The sequence below is a fragment of the Saccostrea cucullata genome, unplaced genomic scaffold, assembly GCF_032062105.1.
Source record: "Saccostrea cucullata isolate Sc308-1 unplaced genomic scaffold, CSIRO_AGI_Scuc_v1 ctg6105, whole genome shotgun sequence".
NCBI lineage: Eukaryota > Metazoa > Mollusca > Bivalvia > Ostreida > Ostreidae > Saccostrea > Saccostrea cuccullata.
This window is the reverse complement of record NW_026937002.1, coordinates 24,341-50,996: the sequence shown is the minus strand read 5'-3', so window position 1 is coordinate 50,996 and position 26,656 is coordinate 24,341. Positions and strand designations below refer to the sequence as shown.

Sequence of the window (26,656 nt, the reverse complement as noted above, 5' to 3'; positions counted from 1 at the left end):
CATTAGGGGCTGTATTCGGCCCCGTGTCCAAATCAAATAATGTGCCTCAAAATAATTTAATAGAGTGTATATTTTCATAAAATTACCAAATTTAAATTGTCCAAAGCTCTACTTATTGTCCCCCGCTTGAAAAGTGGGGGATATTAATTTGGGTTTGTCCGTCCGTCCGTCCGTCTGTCCGGCCGTCCGTCCGTCTTTCTGTCTGTCTGTAACGCTTTCGTTTCCACACGATATCTCGAGAACCCTTTGAGCTTTTGCAATGAAATTTAGCATAGCAACTCCCTATGGACTAAAGAAGACCCCTATTGATTTTGAGGTCAAAAAGTCAAAGGTCAAGGTCATGAATAAGCAAATTCTGTCTGTGAAAACACTTTCGTTTCCACACGATATCTCTAGAACCATTTGAGCTATTGCAATGAAATTTTACATAACAACTCCCTGTGGCCTAGTGAAGACCCCTATTGATTTTGAGGTCAAAAGGTCAAAGTTCAAGGTCGAAATTTTATACATTCTGTCTGTGTGTAACACTATCATTTCCGGGCGATATTCCAGGAAGATTTTGAGCTTATGCAATGTAATTTTATACCAAAACTCCCTAGGACCTCTCTCGCCCCTCTCAAAGTGCCCCGCCCCGTTTGTTTTATTAGTATTTATAGTATTACATGTCGCTATTTTTAGCGCAGGGGCATGAGGCGAGTTATTGCATATGAAACAGGTTATCGGCGGACTTTATGTTCTTGTTACATCTATTAGAACTGTTTAATAAAGGCTAAATAAATCAAACACCATGGATTGTGTAAAATTTTGAGAATACCGAACATGAATATATACATGTGACTTCAGTTCTGCATATACTTCCGGCTGTGTAAAGCGATTCCGTGGTCTAGTGGTAATGTCTCTCGCTTCACATGCGAGAGGTCCCGAGATCGAATCCCGGTCGATCCTTTCTTTTTTTCTTTTCTTTTTTTTTTTTTAAATACATGTACTTTTCTTTTTTTTTTTACTAAGTGATAGTATTCAGCATGTGAAATGAAAAATTTATGAGGTTATAAAATCATCATTACAGTGTGATAAATATTCCATATAAAAAGAATCTTCTATACACATAATAAAGAATAAGCAATCAAATCTGTATATGCATATTGACATACATGTATTTTATTTGCCTCAGTATACATGTATACATTTAATAATTCTACAAATTCAGTCAGGGGGATCCGACTTTTTCCCTAAGCGGGGGACACGAATTCTCTGAATTAGCTTGTTTTTTGTTTGAATTTAAATATAGCATGCTTTGTGATAACGTTGCGCAATTTTGACGTTGCTTTAAGCGACGTTATGAGTAAGAGGGTTACGTCGGATTTTAAAATAATTTGTATTTTTATTTTACTACATGTATTTTAAATTTTATTTTAACAAATATAAATGTTCACATTATTCATGAAAATGCTAAGCCTTTTTTAATTTAACAGAAAAAATCTTTTTAACAATCGTTTTTGATTTTTCTACTGCTCGGAAAAAGGCTGTCGGTTAAAACTGTTTATACTGAGATTAAATGTTACTGGGAGTATTTCAAAAATAAACAATTCTAAAAACATAGAATTTACAAGTTTTCATACTGTATTGGGCTCACTTAACAAAACATATCTTAATTTTTACATTTTATAATAAATATGGTCGTAAGAAGCAGTACTCACTTCCCCTCGACTGAAATTAATTTCTAAGGCACTGATAAAAGAAGATTAAAAACGAGTTTGTTTCCCGATGTCGTCCATATTCAACGGCGAGTCTTGATAATGCTACGTGAGAAGCATTATTTAAACGAGGACCTTGTTGAATACGATAATCATTGTTATACACCGAATTATATCTCCACACAACGGAGTTGGAGGGGATATAGTAACACAATCGATGGTGTGTTTGTTTGTGGGTAAATCCTGTTTGAAACGAAAGTAGTAACGGAAGTGTAGTAAACAAGGATTTACTTTGATTTACTTTACGGCATGGATTTCCAATATTGTTACATTACAATGAACTTAATCTAAATTCATCTAGAACTACCTACTTTAACATACGTGCCTAGATGTATATCAAACGTAAACAAAATAGATACGCTGTGAAGGTTTAAAGAGGAAATGAAAATGAAGGTTTTATTGAAATGATTATACATAAAAATGATTATACATAATATATAAAAAGTACCTTCATATTCTACTAGATAGCCATTTTTGGAAGTAATAAAGTTCACTAAAAAACGATGTACTAATAATGATCATTATTATAGTGAACATTCTCAAACTTACAAGCATATGTACTGAATTCAGATAATTATTATATATTTACTTCAAAATCAGATACAAGTTCAAAAAGCTGAGTTAGAATGGATGAGAAAACAGCAAATGAAAACTTCTCTTTCAGAATTGCAATACCTTATACATGTACCTATAATGCTTATTCTGAGCTTATTAAACAACTTCAATTTAATTTACTCCTCAAATGGATCTTCGTCTGACACTGACTCGTCTACTGGGTCTGGGAAAACTGTAGCGTCATCAACGAATCTTCCCCAATCTTGGACAGATTTAAACGATCCTTTGTAGTGACCGAGTCCTAAATACCATATCACGGCTGCGACATGTGCACAAACGCCCACCACACGGGCCCCGGCTTTACACCGACAGTAACATCCAGTGATGCTTGATTCGTCGTAACGGATCTATAGGAGATATGACTTCGATGAAATATGTCTACTCTGAATTTTGATTCGCAGCAAATTTGGGTCTTCTTTGTGTATCAAGATATCATTCCCGTCTTGAAAATGTTCCGCTGCATAACTGCTGGCAAGTTTGAGCTGGTATATCCCGCAAGTTATGTTCCTAATTTCATCCTCGTTTAAATGGGGGAACCCCAAAGAATCAAGATCTGTAGGATTTTTCCATATGGCTACACGTGAGTGGAGTTTCTTGGATTCAACTTCCTCCTTAAGGTGGTTCACTTGTTTTGCAAGAAACTGCATCTTGGCAGCGATAGCCATATCGGCGTCTTTGTCACCTGTACAAAATTATTGCAATTTCTTTAAGATTTACAGACTTTTAATGTTGCATATGAAAAAAAAAATAAAATCATATATGTATATTCATGACGAACCTGAAGACAGTGGTGGATAATACTTATTTGAGATGCTGCATACAATTTTGACAAAGTTGCCAATAAAAGGTACTTGGCTTGTTGGTAGAATACAATCAAGCAGCTTCCATCTCTTGATGCGACTGTTGGCCGACTTCGCCACCCATCGTATCTAAAAAAAATGCAAGAAACTTATAAACACATAAAACTTATAAACACTTAAAGCGTGACTCTAATTAAATTGGTTAAGATTTCATTGACATCAATCTCAACATACCTTAGTTACAAGACGACTTGTGTCTTCATAAAGGCTGGTATAATAGCCTGAATACCAAGTTCTTCAAGGTACGAAACAGAGTCCCTGAATCCCCTGTCGACGACGAAAACGTCGTCCTCCTCGATCCATTTCAATACATCCTCCCTGTTTGATCTCATGATGTGATGGAGGATGGCTGCGTCGTTGTTCCTCGCAAGATAGGGTCCAATAACAGAGATATAATAACCGCTAGTAGACACAATTACCATTGGTTTGACAAGTGGACGTCCTTTATGCAAGCTGTATGATTTCCTTTGGAAAGTGAAGTTGGAGCTTTTCTGGATATATATATAGGTGCCGTCCAGAACTAACAGTGCTTGATTTCCTGTTCCGCCAAACAATGATTCAGCTAATGGTCTTGTATGCTGTTGAATGACAGTTTCTCTTGTTATGTGCTGAAAGCCAAGGTTCTGGGGAACAAAGTTTTCCATTAATGCTCTCCGCACTGATTGAATAGCCCGACGTACGCTTGCTTTCGATATGTTGAAAATGGTGGACAGAATACTGTTGCATAGGCCGGATTTCATCTTAACAAGAAAAATTCCAAGGCTATTCCGAGCACTGCGTACAGAGGTATTCTTAACACTCCTACTGACATAAGACAACAGGTCGTCAAAGGAATGTTTGCTAAGACCAGTGAGACTTGTGTACTGTTGATCGTTGAAAGCATTTTCTCGGTCAAAATCAAGTCGAGATGTTTCGTACCTCAATGCAGTTTCTCGCAAGTATTGTAGAATGTCGAGGATGGAGCTCCTGTTTAAGTTTGATATTTGTGAGAAAACGGGAATCAGTTTTAGGGCCTCTGAGTTAAACCTACCATCTGGCATATGTTTAATACAGCACCTTGAACCATAAGGAATAAGGATATTCTGATGCAGAAAAACAGAGTTTCTCTCACTTGCTGGTACTACAATTAGTTTAGGCCCAGGTCTTTTGCAGATGAAACAACGGGCATGGCTGGTGGCGGAGGATGGCAGCGGAAGGGTGACCGAGGGTGGACTCCTGGCATATCTGGAAGTGTTTCCTTGTTGTTGCGGTGAATATGAACCATCTTTCGGCGCAGGGTTTTTCTTTCCATCTTCTTCTTCAGCTGTACATGGTATTTAAACCTACATATAGTGGAAAGCACATCTCTATCAGATGGATCAGACACACCTTTTTTTCACCAGCTGCTTTTTTTCTGCTGTCAGTGCTCGCCTTTCAGTTTTTTTATTTCGTTTTTTGCATAGAATGCAGGGGAACTCCCGTTTCCCAGTGCCTGGCATCTGTTAGAATTTAAAGATTAGATATTACCACTATTTGTAATGATTTACAATTTTATTCACTACAGTTAGAACGAAAAAAGAATATTAATTTATGAATTTATTAATACGCTTGATTTTCTGTCCTGAAATTATGATGGATTGTCAAATTATGCTCTAATGTCTACCGTCTCCAATATTATTATCAATGATTTTTTTCTCAATCCCTGAAAATATTATTAGCACTTGTCTATTAATTTCATTTATTTAGTTTTCCATTCTACAGTAAAACATGCAAAACAGGGAATAACAACACGTTGCAGGACGTGAGATATCTATATGATATGTTCGCTATAAACGTGCTCTACTGTATTTTAATTAACCAAAATCTCTTTAGTTTTATGTGTGTTTTTCTCTAACTTTTACGAGAAGCAGTGACTTTTACAGTCGACTGTTTACTTGGACATTTTAACCTGTATCATCTACGGAGGTACAGATGGAATTGATAATTTTTTGTTAGGGAAAACTTATATGTGTTTTGAAACACGTACGGGTATTTGTGGACAGGACCCCCCCCCCCCCCCCCCTCCGATATTCAACCCCGGAGCTGATTGTATTACACAATCAAAGTACTGAAAGTACTGAAAAGCGGTTAGCATGCTTTCATCGATTATGTACAGTGTACAATAACAAAAATTGCATTGAATGATGATATTAAAGTAGGCATGCATATCTTTTTCCAATGTCATCAGCGAAGAAGCAGGCACACTGAATTTGTAGTACTTACATGTAACTAAATGGTATAACCAATAACATCCCAGACTGATTTCACAAATGTTTGTTTCAAAATATCAACCAGAGATTTTTAGTTTGAAAGACAGGAAGTTCAATTTCAAAAATTTCTCCCTTATTGTCTCCATTGGTGGCGTCCAAAAGTGCTCAGAACGAAAAAAAAATTATGTTGATGTTGCAAATTTAATTGGCTTTCATGCTCTATTGATTCTGAAATTAGGTAACTGTAAAGGCTACTATAGCAAGCAACTCAAAAAGAAAATAAAATGATGATTCAAATTCTTTAGATTAATTGATTTCGAGTACTGTACATAGATCTTTAGCTGGCTAGTCTGAGAAAAACGGATGGACGAGCAGAGAATTTATTAATTTCAGAGAGCTTCAGTTTCGTAGGCTCACTGCGGGTCAGCAGATGTGACCTGTCATTGGGGATGCTTACTTCTTCTAGGCACCGGAATGTTCTTTTGAGACCGATCACTGTTCATTCTGTATTTTGATACAGATACTGAGTACATCTGTTTATCAATATTATGAACTATTTCTCTCACAGGAAGAAAGACAAATAAACAAGATAATAAAGTTTTAAGAAATGTACATTATTGACTTTTCATACAATTAAATGTTCGAATAATTAAATGGTATATGACAATTATTTAAAAAAAGAGTCTTGCACGATATGTATAAACGAACATATACTGAGTATTTGGCAAATATTTTTCATGACATATTGTAAAAAAAAAAAAAAAAAGAAAGAAAAAACCGTGTGAAAAGGAAAGTTGTAGTTTAATCCATCAATACTAGTATTTAAAAAAATCAAAGGTTCACTAAAAGTCAGTGTATAACAAACAATTTAATTGTCCATTGCAAGAATTACCTGGGTATCATTGTCGCTTTCTTCAATATGTCGCATAAGCAATATATATATATTTTTTTTTTTTTTTTTTTTTTTTTTTTTTACAAAAAACAAGTATGCGATTTTCTATCAATATGTCTGTAAGCATCTGTATTTTAATTTCTATTTCTTCTCAAAGGCTCAAAATGATAATTAACAAATTGGACAAATTCATATTTAAAAAGTATTTTTACAACTTATACCTTGCATAGGAATTTAGCAAACTTTCAAAAATAATCATTCATTAGATATAATTTACAATTTGTGCTTATCGTCAAGATTTTTCATGCCTCTTTTTTCTGTGTATATTTCATATCGGCTGATTTTTAGAAAAGGATCGAATGCCGATTAAATTTTTTTCTCCAATTTTTTAAAATTAATTTTAGTATTTTCAGGCTCCCATTATTTTTTTTTAAAATAAAAATGTGATCGTTTAAAATCGTTTGTAATAATTAGACTGAGTACAGAATTTATCCCTGGAAACAAAGCTTTTATCATCTTTTAAATAATTTCAATTGAGAAAAAAAAGGAGAAGAAAACAAACGTTTCATTATGGAAGTTATCAATAACTGTACAACTTACAGATGTATTCAGTATTTTTATATAAAGGCTTTCTTCGTGTACTAGTATTACTTAAGTTAATTAAAGGGATGCCATAATATTTTGGAAAATGAAACTCGATCGAGAGATTCTCCGATGTTTTGCAGTCGGTAATAACCTTCAACCCCTTTAGCCAGTACATGTAATTAACCCGTCCTCCCTGTGCCCAGTAGCATAATTCGGTCAAATATTTATTGTTCATGAGAAGTGCCTTAAAATTAATCACAGGCACCTGAATTTTTATCATTAAGTCTCTAAATTAGCCAAATATCGAAACATTCTACCCCCTCTATATATAAATACACAAGGTGTCCTACGCCATTTTCACCACCTGTTCGATTCAGGCTTCAATTTAACACATAAATCGGAAATTCCTACTGGTTTTCGTGTAGCATTGGGTTCAAATAGGATATTTCTCGCTAAACATTTCTTCCTAAAGTTTAAATCTAACGCGTTGATAATGTTATCAGCTAAACTTCATGCTGACTTCGAATTTCGTCACATAGCCCGATCGCCATCAGCTGACGTCACGGAAATTTAATCTCGACACCAAATGCTCCTTTACATGAACTTTTTTTAATACAACAATTATAAATTTATTTCATTGACAAACAAAATCAGAAAAAAATTAAAAAATCGAAAGATTATGTTGTTTTGATAGTCTTGAGTTTATTTAACATATGTTATATGTGTTAGGAACAAATCATAGGTACTAGGTAGAGGCTTTGTTGAAGTTTCCGTTGTCGATAGGTAGCGCCTTATGGAAGTTTCCGGTGTCGATCAAAATCGGACATATGCCATAAAGCGGTTAGCGAAGCTAACCGCTTAAAAATACTCCTCTTGACATTATAAGAGAGAAAGGTCTCTCTTATGATGTATATAGAGGAGTATTTTTTGTGTTGCGGCTATTTTGGGGTTTTTACGATTTTTTCTTATTGTACACACGATGACTAAATGTAATAAACATAGTTTGCGAAAAAAAATGCCCAATAAGCCCAGGGGTTTTATATCGGGAGGGGGTTCCTGTCCACACGTACCTGCGCTTTGAAATTCCCCATTATTTTTGTTAAAATAAATGTTAAGCTAAATATTTTTACGTAAAAGATCTTCCATACTGTCCTAGTGTGAGAGTAATTTGTCAACTGTAAAAGTCAGTGCATCTTGTTAAAGTCCAATATTATAAAGTAATGTTTAATTACATGTCCATTAGATAAACCAACTTTATTTTTTTTTCCTGAATTACATTTTTTTTCCTTTCGACCAATAAATTAATGAATTTTTAATTGCAATATTCTCTCTGTTTTTATTACTTATGATGTAATTTATTTTCAGATCAAAGAACATATGTGCCCAAAATAGTTTATGTATCAGGCACGTACATGTAGCAACTTTTTTACCCAACATTATTTTTGCTATAGAAAATATTCATTGAAAGGCTGGGTACCCCCCCCCCCCCAACATTTGACTACAAGAAGTGATATTAGGGAAATGTAGTATTGTAAGCAAAAAAATGTATTGAAAGAATTTGGCATTAAAAAAGTTTGCCTTTTACCCCCCCCCCCCCTCAGTTGGAAGGCATGTAATTGATGACTCAGAGCTATATATTGAGTTCTTATCTTCAAGAAACTTCAAATCCGTTTTCATAATTGTAGATCTATAGATTGATTAGACTCATCTGTACATGTACATACATTTATAAATTCATTTAAACCATTGTGACGTCACTTTTGTAAAATGACGTCTATTCAACGAAATATAAACACGGTTAATAATGGCTGACTTCGATCATGAACTTGAGTAACTATTGTTGAACTATAGTAACATCGAACCCGATATAGTTTAACTGGAGTGACGTAATTTTTCTACCATAGTTCTACCCTCGTGTTTCCGTTGGTAGATCGAGTTAAAGATGGCGCCGATAGGTGAGAATTTACTTTATGCAACTAAATACATTTACTTTTTATTGTTTTTCTTTAGTTTTTTCATTTCGCAAAGGTTGGTTTTAGCTTCAAAATATTCCGGCGATATTTTTGTGTAATTTGGTTGTAATATAAAGGTGGCATAATGGAATTTTGACAAAAATATATTTTAATTTTAAACTACATGATTCAAAAGACATGTGTTGTCATTTTTCATTTTTTTTTATAGATTAGAGGAATATCCACTACGATATATTAGAGAGTCAGGTTAGTAAAGGTTACTTGTAGTAATGTGCTACTTAATTTACACTGATTTTTCCTCATAAATTTGAAGATTGGGGGGTCTTTTTCTGTCTTTTTATTCATACAAACTTTACTGTAACTGAAAAACTAGAAGAGATAATGGTGTTACAATAGCTCTGTCTAAATATTTATTTATGACTTAAGTTGTCCTACAAATAACATTCCCAAATGCACTGAATTCAGACTAGAGCAGTGAAGAGTATAAATTAAGTACATGTAGTTAATAATAACAATTATATAAAATTCATTGATATTCAATATTTTTTTCCTTCAGAATGCCAAAACTAATAATAAAAGGAGCTAACGGTATTCAGCTTGATATTGAATGTGATGAAGCAACGAAGCAGTCTCTTTTGAGTGGGTATACAGGTAGGAATCAGTACTGCTTTTGTTATTTGTAATCTTCTAAGTAAAGGGTCTACGTCAAAATGATTTATGTCAGCAGATATTCACATATCAGTCTAATAAAAATCAGGTCTTTTAATCCCTTTCTGTGTACAGACGTGTATTAATGCTGGCAGATCAAAGGATAAAATTTTAATCAAATTGATTACATATATATGATCAAAATTTTCTTAATAATTTGTGATTATTTATTGAAAAAATATTAATAGGGAATAATGTATTCTTTCTTAGACCCACAATTAAAGGACATGATCGTCCAAATGCTGATTAAACAGCAACGTCCTGAGCCCCAGGCATCACTAGGTTTGGCAAAAACTTTACATCAGTCAACCCAAGGAACACCTTCAGCAACATCAAGCACAGGAAATTCCAATCCTAAGTCACAGTTGAAAGCATCAGTACCAGGTTCATCTTCCACCAGCCCTCTTCAACCAGCAGTTCCTCCCCCTTCAAGTGCGTCCCCATCCTCAAGCGATGAATCTTTGAATGCAGGTGTCCACTTATGGACAGATAAGCAAGAGGACTTGCTTGTCCACCTCCATCATGACAGGCAAAACTTGTTCGAAAAAAACAAAAATCATGTGAGTTTGTGGACTCAGATCTCAAGAGACTTATCCAATGCTTTCAAAGTAAAAATAACACCAACACAGGCCATAAACAAATACAACAATCTTAAGAAAAGATGGAAAGAAATAATCGATTCTGGAACTGGTACTGAGAGGAAGTATTTTAGATTAAAAGAAGACTTTGATCTTATCACTACTGAACAAAAAAAGTACTGAGAATTCCAAATTTTACTGATAATGTTTGATAATTACTGATACGGTGCTGTTCTTGCTGATAATTACTGATATTTACTGTTATTATTACTGTTGTTGCTGATAATTTTAGTTGTTGCTGAGAAATACTGATAATTACTGTCGTCTTTACTGTTGAGTCTGATAAATACTGATAAATACTGTTGATGTGCTGTCGTTGCTGAGATTTACTGATAATTACTGTGGCCACTTTTTTTAAGCTGGGAAGGAGCTAAAACAGAATTAAGGGCTATAAAACCTTTAATTATTACTTTCTTTTATTTAAATAATCATGACGACATTCCCTTATTTCTTTTTAAATGTTCTGCTAATGACAAAAATTAAACACTGATCTCAATTCATTACTACGATAATGTTGTGAAAATGCTGACAATTAATTACATGAAATCTTCAGCGTATATTAGGCATATGTTTTCTCCAAATCTATGAAAGTAGTATGATTTATCTGTAAGCTAGATGAATGGATTATTTATTGTATATTTTACTGAAGATATAATTTATAAAATTTTCTGTTATTAATAAAAAGAATATATTAATACCATCTTTTAAAATGTTAACTTCATCTATTCAGACTCTAAAATAGGATAGGGAGGTCAGTGATGTTTATTAATTAATAATAGGAAATAATTCTTAGTGGATGTGAAAAAATTCGGGATAAAATATGTTCCTTGCAGGTTAGAAAAGTTTGATTTGTACCGTTTTCACTCGGTGAACTGGTCAAGAGGGGACATCATTCGCTTTTTTTTTCCTAAAAGAATATTTTTAAAAATATTTTACGTGTTAAGTTTTCTGGTCTCTTATTGTAAATTATTTTTAATTTTCTCGAAAATGAAATTTTTTTTTTACTTTTTAGAAATTATGTAAGTTAGAGATAAAAACAGGGGCGAATAATTACCATGATTATGTTCAATCTGAAGGCACGGCTTTCTTTTCATTTATTTTGAGATTTATTTGTTTATCTATACTGAAAGGAAGAAGAAACGCATAATAGCATAATATCGAAATATATTTAACTATATGGCCGAAAATTATGAAAAATTGTCAAATGTGTATTTTGATTACTGTGCACTAAAATTGCTGGTCAAAATTACTCAACCATGAAATGTATGGCGTCACGTAGGGGAAATGATAAAAAGCCAAAAACACGTGCATGTTGATGATGACAATTTTATGATCACATTTTGTGGTGCTAATCGATGTATTGGAGTTATAGACATCGTTTTCCGCATTTGAAATCAGTATAAATTTCGTGCAATCATGGTATGGCTGACGGAAGTTACACTGGTTCCAGTAACTGAATTGCGCAAGTGAATGAAAAGGCAACAAGATGTTGCTGTGCAGTTTGTTTTAAACTTTTCAACAAAAAAAGGTTTTTCAGTTGTCAGAGAGTAAATTAAAAGGTTTCCAACCAACGATGGCGGTGACGTTGACGCGTAACAACGTCACATCAAGACAGGGCTTTTCATCATGTCACCTCGGTTGTTGTCAAGGTGTTATCACTGAAACCGATATTTATACAGCAAACTATCATACCAATATTTTCACCCTAAAGTTGACAGAAATTCTCTGCTCTAATTTGGTCGGCGAGCTTGGCAACTTTTACGTCGATTTTACTCTCACGCGCGCACGTACGCGTCGTGTGCGTAATGTTTTTAGCATGTTTTCACTCGGAAAATGTAGTCAGTGTTTGTCGTGACTTTCTCACAAACATTCACGTGTACCAAACCAGCTGGATTCTGTAAATTCTATCCTAAAATGAAAATTCGTGGCACTCATTTGGCGGGGGGATTTGTTGGCTTTGGAATAATACAGCTTCTATCAACCATTAAGACTATTGTCGGAAGCGTTGAATAATAATCAAATGAGAAAGATAAATGCTCTGGTGAACTCAATGCACAGGAGAATCAAGGCTGTTACCAATGTGCAAAGGAGATGATGAGAATTTTTATCTTAATTTTGGGGGTATCGACGTATCAATTTCAATAACTCAGGAATTATCAGTCAAAGTCACACAAGATTTTGGTAACTTGTAGATTAAAGATGAGTTAAAATGTTTGATAACAATACTGGAAAACATTTTCGAAATAATAGTTTTAATTTAATTTAAAAGTAAAATATGCGTTTCTTTTTCCTTTCAGTATATTTATTTATTTTTACACGAAATGTAGGTGTTTGTAGACCGGCCCAGAATATAACTCTACTGCATGCACATGCCTTGTACATGGTTCACACCCCACATGTGCAACCAGCAGATGGGGGCTGATTAATATTTAGTGGTCAGAATCCATAGTGTCGGTATACATGTAAGTGCAGAGGTACACAGGTGTTTAAACATAAAATTTTGATATATATGATTTATTAAAGTTCATGACACAAAACATTTTTATTCATTTTGTTTTAAAATCTCATTGTTTTTTTTTATATTTAATTTTATGAAATGAGAAATAAAATATGAGACCTAGTGTAATCTATTATTTTGATAATAAAAGTTAATGATCAAATTGATCGATTTTAATCTTAGATGATCAAATTGATTTTCATTGATCAGAAATCGATGATCAACCTGTGATTTGGCTGTGTTGTGTACATGTCTCTGGCCCCGGGGTAGAAGGGGTACAACTTGTATATTCCATGTGAATTGTAGTGGTCAGCGTAACAATAGGCACTAATCACCTATTGTTCTTCGTCTGCGGCTATCGGTGTACACAATAAACAAACTAACTACATACACTGTACTTGCTACTTTGAGAAGAAACAATCTTCACTAGTTTTTGACAAAGATTTATCCTGTAATTATAATTTTGACGAATAAAATTGATAGAAAAAATATGTAGCAAAATAGGACAGTGCAGTACTAAAAGAAAAAAAAATGAAGTTTCAATTTCTGAACATTGTGCAGATTTAATAATTATTTTAATTTGCATAATCTCTCTATCTAAGCTCAGTCATTTATTTCATTTTACGCACATTTCTTGAGATAAATCTTCATCTTATGATTAAAAAATTCTGCAAATTGTAAATATAAATTCAAAAGAATTAGAAGGTTTTGAAAGTGATAGCAAGAAACAAGGAAACTCGACAACACTGAATCAGAAACAAAAATCAAAATGAATTTTGAATATTGGTAAAAAGACGTTGTTTATCGCACTCATGAATAAAATTCATGTTTTGAAATTTGTATCGTTCATTGACTCTCTAAATTAATTTTATGTACATGTGTATCAAAATATTAAATGAGCAATTACAACATGTATGATTTATAAAATATAACATTAAAGAATCAACCTTTCGCCGTTTCGCCGTTAACAGCATTTTAACCCCCCCCCCCCCCCATTTCTGTGCTACATGTACATTCAAATCATGTCAATAATCACCCACCCTCTAGTTTGTTTATACAAAGGCCCCGGACAAGGAGAATATGTAATGAAAAACAAATCATAGTCTCTGTACAAAATTACTTTCTAATTTGTTGTACGGCGTGAAGAATGTACTAATAATTGACCCGATTCACAAAACGAAAGTAGAACTTTTACACGTAGTTGACATGTGTATACCAAAGCAAGACGGCATTTATGGAAAAAGAAACTTCCAGTCTTATTCTATTTTTTTATACTGACTGGCCATGTATAACATGTATTAAGAGTTGTTTATTTAATAAATTGATCTCGCTGCTACCGGCACATGTACAGTACAAGCCATACGCCCATTCTATGTGTACTACTATATTAGCAAAGAAAGACGCATATTTTATCAACTGAAAATCCCACTGCATAAGATTTATAGTGTACTGATGGTTCAACAAATAACTTTTTTAAAGCGAAAGATAGTCTAAGAAAGTGTTAATACCTCACAATGATACACTGTATAAAATTCGCATGGAGGGCATAATCAGAGATCTAGAGCGCTCGCTAAATAAGATATTATAATTGGGGCTCTCACTCTTTTTAACAATTTTAAAACTCGTTCATTTTGGACATTAAAATTCCCTGTATTTGGAATTTTTCTACCCCCAAATTCAAATAAGCAAAATGCTCATTGAAGCTTTATTATTAAAGTTTACAAATTGTGTACTCAACACACAAAATACCTATGTTACAACGCGAAATGTAATAACAACGCGAAATGTAATAAACCTGATTATTACATTTTGCGTTATTACATTTTGCGTCGAGATCAACGCAAAATGTAATAACACAATTTTTAGATTATTACATTTTGCGTTATTACATTTTGCGTCGAGATCAACGCAAAATGTAATAACGTGCTTTTTCGTTGTTACATTTTGCGTTATTTTATTTTTGCACTGAAGACAACGCAAAATGTAATAAAACAAAATATAATAGTATTTTTGATTGCGTTGAACAAAAAAATCATAAAATTGATTCAAATATATACCTGTTACCAATATGTGAAACGTGCTGTAAAAATATTTTGAACTAAAACAATGAGATCAACGTTAGGACTTTTTCCGGACATAAGTACGTTAAAAATGTATCGTTTTTCTGATTCTGATTTTAGTTATATTGAATACATTGTACTTAATTATAAAGAATTAATTTAATTTTGATTGGAATATTTTTGATAGTCTTATTAAATTTCTAACCAATAAAACATATTTATTTAACAAAGATTGACCATAGTTCATTAAAAGCTCTTGATATCCATTTTCGGCACGTATATATTGGTTAACAAATGAATAGATCAGGCGAGGATCGGACGGGCAGGGATAGGGTGGGGTGTTTACTTCGTATGTTTATTATTTTATTACTGTGGACATGCAGAAACAAGGCGTATTATTAGAGGATGGAAAGAAAGAGAGAGAGAGAATTTTGATTTTGCTTGTCTGCAGTGCCGGAGATTTGCATGGAACAGTATGGTATCATTATTGTCATTAAACCCCTTCCCGCTATACATTTACACCTGCTAGTACAAATGGATATTTTTTTGATTCATTGCAATTGTCTATAAAAAAGCAAAAGCACACAGGTCAATACCCCAAACAACCTTGCCCACAGATGCTTGTTTCTAATTTGCAACACATTTTATATGAATACATTTATTAAACTGATTAAGAATACATGTAACTAATTAAATCAATATATCAAAAAATTATTCATTGTAAGAATTTGATATATTTTTTTTCTTTTGTTTTATTTTCTTTTCATCGGCCACTACGCTATTGAAAATTGTACTCAATCTGGCCGACGAAAAAATGTGTTATTACATTTTGCGTTCCTGCCTTTTGCTCAATCTCGATGCAAAATGTAACAACGCAAAATGTTATATTCCAAAAATCGTGTTATTACATTTTGCGTTATTGCATTTTGCGTTGATCTCGACGCAAAATGTATTAACGCGAAATGTAATAATTCTCCAAAATGTGGTGTTACATTTTGCGTTATTACATTCTGCGTCAATTTCGACGCAAAATGTAATAACGCAAAATGTAATAATCCAGGTTTATTACATTTTGCGTTGTTATTACATTTCGCGTTGTAACATACCTAATATATTTTTACCATGCTTTAAGTTCACATTTAAGTAACCTGCCGGGCTCCCGCCAGGTACTTTAACTACTTAAATTATTATCAACTTGCTGGGCTCCCCCCAGGTTGATTGAAATACCTACTGTATTAGTACCATGCTTTTAGTTCACATTTAGTAACCTGCCGGGCTCCCCCCAGGTACTTATATTATTATCAACCTGCTGGGCTCCCCCCAGGTTGATTGACTACAACCAAAAAATTGCTTTGTTCGGTATCGATGATTGCCTGCTGGGCTCCCCCAGGTAATTTTAATTTGGAACCTGCTGGGCTCTCCCCATGTTCTGGGATAACAACTAATAACCTGCTGGGCTCCCCCCAGGTTATATTTTAATCTATGTATTTAATTCAGAGAGCAGCCCCCAAGATGCCAAAGTTTTTTGTAATGTATTTTTATAACAGTATTTGTTTTTAATTTATTTGTACTCAACCTTGTGTTGTACATAGTGTTTTTTTTATTTATTATGTGATGTGTTCATTTTAATAAATCTAAACCTTTACCTTTTGTCATGTTGTGTATAAAATGTAAATTTATGTAATTTCTGTTTATACACAACTATGTTACTTAACTGTTGACGTAATCAGTAGACATGTGCCTGGGATGTTTATAAACAAAACCACGTGATCGATGGAACCAATCAGAAGTGCGGAAAGGGACGCTATCTCAGTCTGTCTTTTGTAATCGAAGTGTTTAGTATTGTACCTTTAAATTGGTCATCCCACCCACCACCCCTTCATCTCCTGTTGTATAAGTACTAACATATATGTGTTTGACAATTGCATCTTTAAAAATTGTAAAATTGTTACATGTATCTCATTATTGTTATGATGTACATCATTATCTTTGTTTTAATATTGTACTTCAATCACTGTTTATATCATCAACTGTTTTAAAGGGGCTGCTTTATTTGAATTATTTTAATATTAATACATTTGGACATTAAATTATAGGACATTAAAATTCCCATGTATTTGGACAACATTAAAATTCCCCTGTATTTGGAATTTTTCTACCCCCAAATTCAAATAAGCAAAATGCTCATTGAAGCTTTATTATTAAAGTTTACAAATTGTGTACTCAACACACAAAATACCTAATATATTTTTACCATGCTTTAAGTTCACATTTAAGTAACCTGCCGGGCTCCCGCCAGGTACTTTAACTACTTAAATTATTATCAACCTGCTGGGCTCCCCCCAGGTTGATTGAAATACCTGCTGTATTAGTGCCATGCTTTTAGTTCACATTTAGTAACCTGCCGGGCTCCCCCCAGGTACTTATATTATTATCAACCTGCTGGGCTCCCCCCAGGTTGATTGACTACAACCAAAAAATATTGCTTTGTTCGGTATCGATGATTGCCTGCTGGGCTCCCCCAGGTAATTTTAATTTGGAACCTGATGGGCTCTCCCCAGGTTCTGGGATAACAACTTATAACCTGCTGGGCTCCCCCCAGGTTATATTTAAATCTATGTATTTAATTCAGAGAGCAGCCCCCAAGATGCCAAAGTTTTTTGTAATGTATTTTTATAACAGTATTTGTACTCAACCTTGTGTTGTACATAGTGTTTTTTTTATTTATTATGTGATGTGTTCATTTTAATAAATCTAAACCTTTACCTTTTGTCATGTTGTGTATAAAATAAGATATTATAATTCATAAAATTAAAGGTAATTTAATTTAATTTCATTGTTTGAACTTGTCACATTCGTCAATGAAAGGGCATATTGTATGCTTCATGATTATTTTTTTAATAAATATTTATTTACATACTGTCTTGTGAAATTGAGATTCGCATGTAAATCGAAAGAAGGGGGGGGGGGGGGGTGTGTCCATAACTAAAAGAGCTCATATGACTTGTTGAGTTCTCCTCGAGAAATAATAATTACAACCATTGACAAAGATGTCCCCTAAAAGCTTTAAATGGTTTAATTTGAACATTATGATATAAGAATGGTAATAATAAATTTAAAACAGTCATGTGAAAACAATAACATGACTTTAAAATATCATTTAGAATAATTCATTTTGCAAGTATACGGTAATAATTTTTAATAAAATACTTTTCTTAAAACAAATGATAATTTATCAGGCTAAAAAAAGTGGCCACAGTAATTATCAGTAAATCTCAGCAACGACAACACAACAACAGTATTTATCAGTATTTATCAGACTCAACAGTAAAGACGACAGTAATTATCAGTATTTCTCAGCAACAACTAAAATTATCAGCAACAACAGTAATAATAACAGTAAATATCAGTAATTATCAGCAAGAACAGCACCGTATCAGTAATTATCAAACATTATCAGTAAAATTTGGGATTCTCAGCACTTTTTTCGTCCAGTAGTGTATGTATGGAACAAGACAATCTACAAAACCTGCTTTCACAATCGACAGTTCAAGTAGTGATTCCATTGAATGTCCCACTCCCTCCCATGCTGAAACAGTCACTAAGTCAAAGAGTCCAAAAAAAAGTTGCAAAAATGTGCAAAAAAGAGGAAACGCACTGAAGAATTGCTGGAACAGCTTGATGCAAAAGAAAAAGAATTTAATGATAAAATTGAGAAATTCCATGCTGAAAAAATAAAAAGGATGGACAGATTCCTGGATTTGTTCGAGAAGAGTATTGAAAAAAAATGAAAAATAACGTACTTTTATACTCAGACAAGACTTAATTGAAAGTGCCATAAATAGAGTTTTGATTTGACAGAAGTTTACATAGGTTAGATTAAATTATGGTGTGGAGTTACACACCTGGTTAGGTGACTTTTTCTTAAAAAGACTGATCTTTTTTGTAGTATGTTTGATTTATCATGTTATGAAGTTACATAGGTAATTTACTTTTATTTAAGCAAGGCACTGCTGATCTTAAATGACTTAAAGGCCTGTTGGTATGAGATTTTTTTTCATCATATCATCCAACTGGGTTGTGGGCATCTAATTTTTTTTATATATATATATTTTTCTACAGTTGTTAAATTTTGTTTTTGTTTTTGTTTTTTTGATTTTATTATACATAAAAATATATGTTTTTTGTTACAATCAAATGTTTGATATAAAAAATGGTTGAAAAACAAATTCTTGTGTTCTGTAGTGTTTTGAGACACTTAATTATAACAAATGTTACTGCAGTGTATCTGCTGCAATGCCAAAATGAAACTGTTGGGTGTAATATTGTAATAAAATCACTTGACATTTATTTCAATTCATTTTCATATATAATTTTAAATACTAGTACTAGTTATAATATCCAATATTTTAAGAATCAAAATTTGATTTAAAAAAAAAAGAAAAGAAAAACTGAAATTTGATTATCTTTTATTTGGTTAAGGAATATTTACTAGTTGGAGTCTACGAACAACCCCAGCATAACCATTCTGATAGACATTTTCAAACTGATTAGGATGATTGTCAATATCCTCCTCAATAAATCCATCAATGTCATCATTATACTGGACACATAGGTTATGCAACACACAAGATGCATAAATAAGGGTACAGATTTCTCTGTGACTGTGCAGAGGTATATCACGTAATCGCCTGAATCTTCCTTTTAAATGTCCAAATGTCCTTTCCACGTTTTGTCTAACACTGGAGAGTCTCTTGTTAAATTTAATTTGCTGTCTTGTCAGTTGTCCAATATTTTTGAATGGCGTGATGAGCCAATTCCTAAGTGGATAGGCATTGTCACCTACTATGTAGGAATTAGGAGTTATTAGTTCTCCTGCCTCAGCTCTGCGGTATAACCCAGAGTTTCTGAGAACTCGTGCGTCATGGACACACCCAGGCCAACCAGTATAGCAGTTCAAAATTTTCAAATTGTGGTCCACAACAACCTAAATATCAATAATGAAAACTGAATAAGTATAAAAACTGATATAAATTAAGATGGAACTAATATAACAAAGTATGCTTTCAAAATTGTAGACAAAAGTGATATATCTCCAACACATTATTTTTACCTGTAACTGAATGGAAGGAAACCCTTTCCTATTATAATAATCTTTCTCTCCTTGCAGTGCACTCGAAAGTTGAATGTGTGTCCCGTCAATAAAACCTACTATACCTGGGAGTGAACACATCCTGAATTTCTGTTGCAGTACACTGTTGTTGTGCAGGGGATGGCCACTGTATCACCTGTTAAAAAACTTTCACAATGTACTTGTACCTCTTACACAATTGCTTTTTTTTCAAATGTTAAATTAATTTAAGTTTTCACAATGTCCCATAGAGTGATGATTTGTTTTTTTCAATTTGAATTTATCAGTGTTCATCGACCAAAACTTTTCACTACTGAAGACAAGAAGCTTTTTTTGGTTATTTTACTTACCCTGTCACCAAGCTGCACAAGTGCATCACAAACATCTTTAACAATACCATGTACTGTCGACATTGAAAGTCCAAAAACATGTGCCACCTCTCTCATGGATGATGTGTTTGCGATGTACCATAAGGCAACTAACATTTGCTTGTCCGGGGGCACATTCTCATTCTCCGGGGGCCGTCTCTATAGAGAGTGTTGGATAGTTCATTTAACATGGATGTAAAGAGCTCTCGAGATACTCGAAAATGGGTTTTGAAGTCATCCATATGTTGCGGTTCGTCCATCAACTCCACCACGTTTAAAACATACCCTTCTACTTTTGGAACGCTGTCTCGCTTTGAAGAATATTGAAATATAACATTCTTCTTCCTTTCTGTACATTCATGGACATGTACGCACTCTATTTCACTCTCATCATTAAAAATTTCCAAGAATAAATAAAAAATACAGCCATTGACAGCCATTGTTTACAACTACAGTTAAACGAAAGTAGATTCGATCAAACCAGCAATTGGCGCATGCGCTGTTTTACTTTCGTATTTAACTATAGTAAGTGATCGAAGTCAGTCAATGTCTTTCTTTTAGCAAAAAATGAATATATATAGATACGCATTACGTTTAAGAATAAATGTAAAACATTTTTTTTCACGGTATTTAAAACCCTGCATTTTAATTATATTACATTATTATTAATGCATCATAAGAATATTATTCATTTTCTCTTTCTTGCATTCCTAGGTTATACTCGCATATTAAAACTTATATTAAAGTTTTAAAACTTCCATTGACGGATATATATCTGTTTGTTTTATATATATATATATATTCTGTCTCCTTCAGTTGCTGTCTAAAATAAATTAATAAGGCGTAATATATACTTTTCAAAGGGTCTATCAGTATCGATACATATCAGATATTAAATATTTTTTCAATACCACTGTAATCGTGCCATTTTTCTTCTTGGAGAACATAACAAATTATACTTTGTGTGTATATATAGTTTTAAAGAAAAATGTATAGAAACTTTTTATTTACCTCCAATTTATCTAAACTGCTAGATGTAGATCATTCATCTCGTCTGCATGTTAGTCGAACCCAGGCTGCTGTCGCTTAGATACGGAGACGCGGAAGTGAAAAGGTATGGCTAATACAAGGAAAGATGTGTAATAATCATGATACTCCTAAAAGATCCGCTCATAATTATAGGAGTGTTATGTATTTGTCATCTGTTAGTGTATTAATCGATACTCAGTGGTATTTTGTCTTTCATGCACATTCTAAATGTTCATATGACAACATTTTCATATGCTTGTATATTTCCATTACCATGATGTGAATAGGAAAAAATTATAAAAAGAAATGGTCCGCACAATAACACCATCGTAATTTTTTGTATATTAAAAGCTTACATAACGATGGTTCATATGTAAAAATTTAAGAGTGGTGTTTTGATGCGGACCTATTCAATTACGCTTGTTAGTCGTTAAATTTTATTGATTTTTTCGGAAAAACGCGTTCCATGCATACTTTGACTATTTGAAAATACCATTTACCTAACACATTCTCCAAAAATTTGATTATTTTTTAATCAAGCGTATGTTCCTCTCTAATTTTCAGTATGCAGTTTTGATTCAATCTATCAATTCTATTAGAATCCCCTATGTATCCTGTATTTTATGTAAATAAAGCCTTGAAATCCAAAAGCAGGTCATCATGACCTACATGTTGGTTAATACACTCTGAAGACCATGATGCGTCAACTGACAAAGTGTGATGATTCAAAGCAAATATATGTAAGTAATTGAAATTTTGAATATAGCCATGAAATTCAAAAAGTAAGTCACTGTGACATACTTTTTGGTCGACAGTATCTGAAGACCCAGGATGCATTAACCAAAAAAGTTTGATGATTCTAAACCAATAAGTACCTGAGATATTTGAATATGGCTATAACATTCAAAAAGTAGGTCACAGTGACCTACTTATGTTGAGGTTCTCAGAAGACCCAAGATGCATCAACTAAAAGTTTGATGATGAAAGACCAGAAAGAATTCATGCCATTCAAAAATTTGAGAACAAATGCCTGCAAAATTAAAAAAAAATATATGTTTTTAGCCCGTATGTAAAACAAAAATATTATTAAATTATTCCTCGCGTATAAAACAAAAAAGCAAACACTTATAAATTCATTGTTTGTTTGATCATTCGCTTAAGAAAAAAAAAAATAACAAAGCAACAGCAACAAGGACTTACCGGTAAGAAAAACTGTGAACAAAATAAATGAATTGAGATTGATAAAAGCTCATTTGTACAAGGTTGTGGTGAAAGAAAAATGAAAATAATGGATGTATTTAATTAATACAAATAAAAAAATTTAGAAAACTACGTTTATACCTATGAGTTTCATCTGTCCTCGCCCAGTGGTTTTTTTAAAGAAGATATTTAAAAGATGCCATTATTTTTTCATTAATTTAATACTTTCTCCCCTAGACTTGGAAGAGGGCGTTGTCCTTACTTTGAACAAACTTGAATCCCTTTTACTTACAAATGTAGCTGCACCAAATTTTATTGAAATCTGTCCAGGAGTTCTTGGGGAGAAGATGAAAAAGTGAAAAGTTTACGATGACGACCACAACGCAAAAGACAGCAGAAGTCAACGAACAGATTTTGATCAGAAACTCTCACTTGAGCTTTTGGCTCAGATGAGATAAAAATCAAGAAGAAAAGAAAGTCTTTATTAAGTTGCATATCATACCTGTAATGCCACATGCGTGTAGGCTCTGTCCACTTAATTTGCATACCGTTCAGAAAACGAATCGTACCATACGAAACCAACTGTGCAAAACTTTAAAGGGGCATGGACACAGTTTCAGCTTAAACTTTTTAATTTTTTTTTTGTTTTTTATGTTTTGTGTTTGCGAATACTTATTTGTTATGATTATCAAAAGTTTGAATTTCAGTTGTCGAGATACGATTCAAGACAGATTTAGAGCTCCAAACCTTATTATGTAAACATGGCCCATGTCAGATTTTTGTTTACATAGGTTAAACATACATTTGTACTAAAATAAGTTCGCTCAAAGGAAATTTTTTCAATAAAGAACCTTAATTCTAAATACCATTTGACAGTTTCTAGTGATACATTGTATACTGAATCTAGTTTTGTTATATACGAGGGGTTATCAAAAAGTTCAAGGACTATCGCCATAAAATCAAAACCGCTTTAGCTACATCAATGAATTTTAAAATATCTAGTAAACATCTTCTCTGTCTAAAAAATAAATCACAACTCATGAATTTTATTTTTTAATAAATTAGTAATGTTTTTATAAGCAATGGTATTTCCAGGCGGCGCAACCTCGAAAACGACGTTTTTTCGACCTAAGTGTAACTAAGATAAAGTATTTTGATATGAACATTTGACATCTAAAAATCCCGTTTATTCAGATATAAGTTTGGACACTATTGGTCCATGAAATTTTATCGTAAATTTTGCATGGAGTATCCAAACAAATATTGCTTGAAAATGACGTCAAAAATGGGGAGGGGTATCCTTTTTCAACATTCTTTAAAGTTTTGCCCCTGAAAAAAAAATGGTATAGACCTAGGAAATGTTTAACCTGGCTACGGAAAAATAATATGCTTCCAGATTTATTGTTTTTAATGCCAAATAGATTCAGAGAGAAAAGGAATGTACAGTTAATATCGATTTGTAGTCAAGGTGTGAAAATTCAATCACATCAAAAGATGATGTTGATCATGTTTTGTAGATTTTGAACTCCAAAAAGCAAAATATGCTGACACAATCAAGCGAGGATCTCTCCCATTGTATAAATCCATTTGCAATATTATATTCAATAAAAGCCAAGCTGTTAATGACATTTTAAAATCATATAAACAAGACAGATTAAATCCTAACCCAGCACCAAGGAATCTCATCAAAATAAGTGTTTATAGTAGAAAAAGCACACATTGAGAAACAATGACGTTGTCGGACGTCATAAAAATAAACGGACACGGCGCCGGGTGATGATGTAATGTACTTTTTATTTTATAATATTTTGGGAAATAATGAACGTATCAAGCTAAAATTTTCAACATTTCTTTATTTTTGCGTTGTTTTATGTTCCATAAAAAATTTGTAAGGTCAGACTACATAGTACTAATTTCATAGCCTTAGTCCACGAACTTTTTGACAACCCCTCGTATATGATATTTTCTATGTGTAAACAAAAACAAGGCACGAGCCTTGTTTATACATTATGGAGAATTTTGATATTCTTTGCATGTTTAAAGACCTAGTTAAACTTTTAACAAATTTGTTATAATGACTTATTTTGTAATTTTCTTTTTCTTTGTTGTTTTTATGTTGGTTATCCTAAATACCCGGGTTAACTGGCAATTGTAAATGGGTATTGTTGGGAACTGTGTAATAAAACATAAAAAAGAAAAAAAAATATTCTTTGCGTATCAACAAATGATGTTCAAATTTTTGCTGATCATTTGAATTGCCTTTATTAGAAATTGTAAACTATAATTTTTTTTAAAATGTCCCTTTAAAATGGAACGAACCCTTCACAAAGCGAACCGTATTGTTCACAAAACGAATCGCACCATTCACAAAACGAAACGAACATACCGATCAAGTGGTGTAGTATCACGTTTTTAGAATGTGTATTTATAATAAAAATCTGCGACATATACAATATGCGTAATTCCAAATTATGCCTTTGTATTCGATAATCTTATGGCTTTCTTTATTGCGGAAACGTATCGTTCAATACTATGTTAGATATTAGTACCCTCCATTATCTATATAGTGCTTTTTCAAGAAGTAACATAAGTAATATATTGACATTGAAATTCAATGAAGCATTGAAGTTCAGATTTATTGACGTTTTTTTTATTTTAGGGAATAAATACTGGCATAAGATAGTGGTGCCGTTCTTATTCATTTCTGCATTACTTATTACAAATGCTGCGTATTTAGCAGGTAAGTTCTAATCAATATTGCTGCATTGAAAATCATCATTCAAACCCTCCCAAACCCCTAGTAGATTTGTATTTAAACAATAGGACAAGGGGCCACATTGCTCACCTGAGCAAACTTACTATGTACATTATTGTAAAACTGAAAGCAAAAATAATAACAGTTTTGAAAAGTTTAAATATAAAAGTGGGTTCAAGGGGGGAGTTGGAGGTGGCTATTTGAACAAACTTCTATCTAAACTTTCTACGGATACTTTAAAATATATATGATACAGAAAGGCTTTGCTGTATACATGTATATGATGAAAATTTTTATTGATATATACGTAAAGCCTTTATGATCCACTTTTATGGCTCCTCTATTCTCCTTGTTGGTCATCATTTGAACAAACTTGAATCTAAACTACCCGAGGATGCTTTCATATAAATATATAAAAACTGGCCCAGTGGTTCTTGAGAAGAAGATGAAAATGTGAAAAGTTTACAACAACAAGGACGACGACAACTACGCCAACGCCAAAAACAGACAACGGACAAATTTTGATCAGAAAAGCTCACTTGAGCCTTTGGCTCAGCTGAGCTAAAAAAGGACATGTTATCTTGAGAAAAAAAATCGATTTACATCGGCATTTACATACTTTTGTTTCCTTCTCCTTGATATCATTATTTTTTGCTATGAATGTAGTATGGTTACATGTAACAGTGAAAATCTTTTTCCCTGGGTTTTTTTTTATTGTATACTGCTTGAAAAATTTGGGTTTGAAGATTGTTTTTTCAAATGCAAGAGATAGAAAAGAATGATACCCCAAAAGGTATTGTCAGAAGGAACACATCTGTAAAAACTAAAATATGAAAGCCCTAGTACCAACCGTTAAAAATTGTGGCAAAGATAAACGAATTTCAAAAGTAGGCAAAACTACACGTTCAAAGCGTCAAATTACATGCATTTGGTACCATGTAAGGTTTATAGAGTTAGAAATAGTTTACCTGTGAAATAATCTTACCATGCACCAACAATTCAAATATTATGACGATGTAAAGGTCAGATTGATAGATTGATTGTATATTGTCCCTCTCGAAAATTTTTCACTCATATGGAGACGCCACCACTTGCCATTGGAGAGCTGCAAATGTTGTCCTATACTCTGCACTTAGGGCCATTGAGCAGGAAGGGATCTTTTTCGTGTGAGCACTTACTGCGAAACGGGACCTAGGTTTATATGGTCTCATCCGAAGAACCGGTGTCCACGTCCCACAGTTGGATGCGACGTTAGAATCAACTGCTTACTTAGTGACTCAAGAGCAGACGCTCTTAACACTGCGCCACTGTATAGGTCAAAAAAAAATTCCTCAGTTATTGCATTATTTTTGTCATTTTTCAT

The 26,656-nt window shown here is 33.1% G+C and overlaps 1 pseudogene; it reads right to left on the bottom strand.

Moving 5' to 3' along the window:
- Nucleotides 1-19,251: 19,251 nt before the first annotated feature.
- On the bottom strand, nt 19,252-20,847 carry LOC134247043 (putative nuclease HARBI1; annotated as a pseudogene).
- Between the last annotated feature and the right edge of the window lie 5,809 nt (nt 20,848-26,656).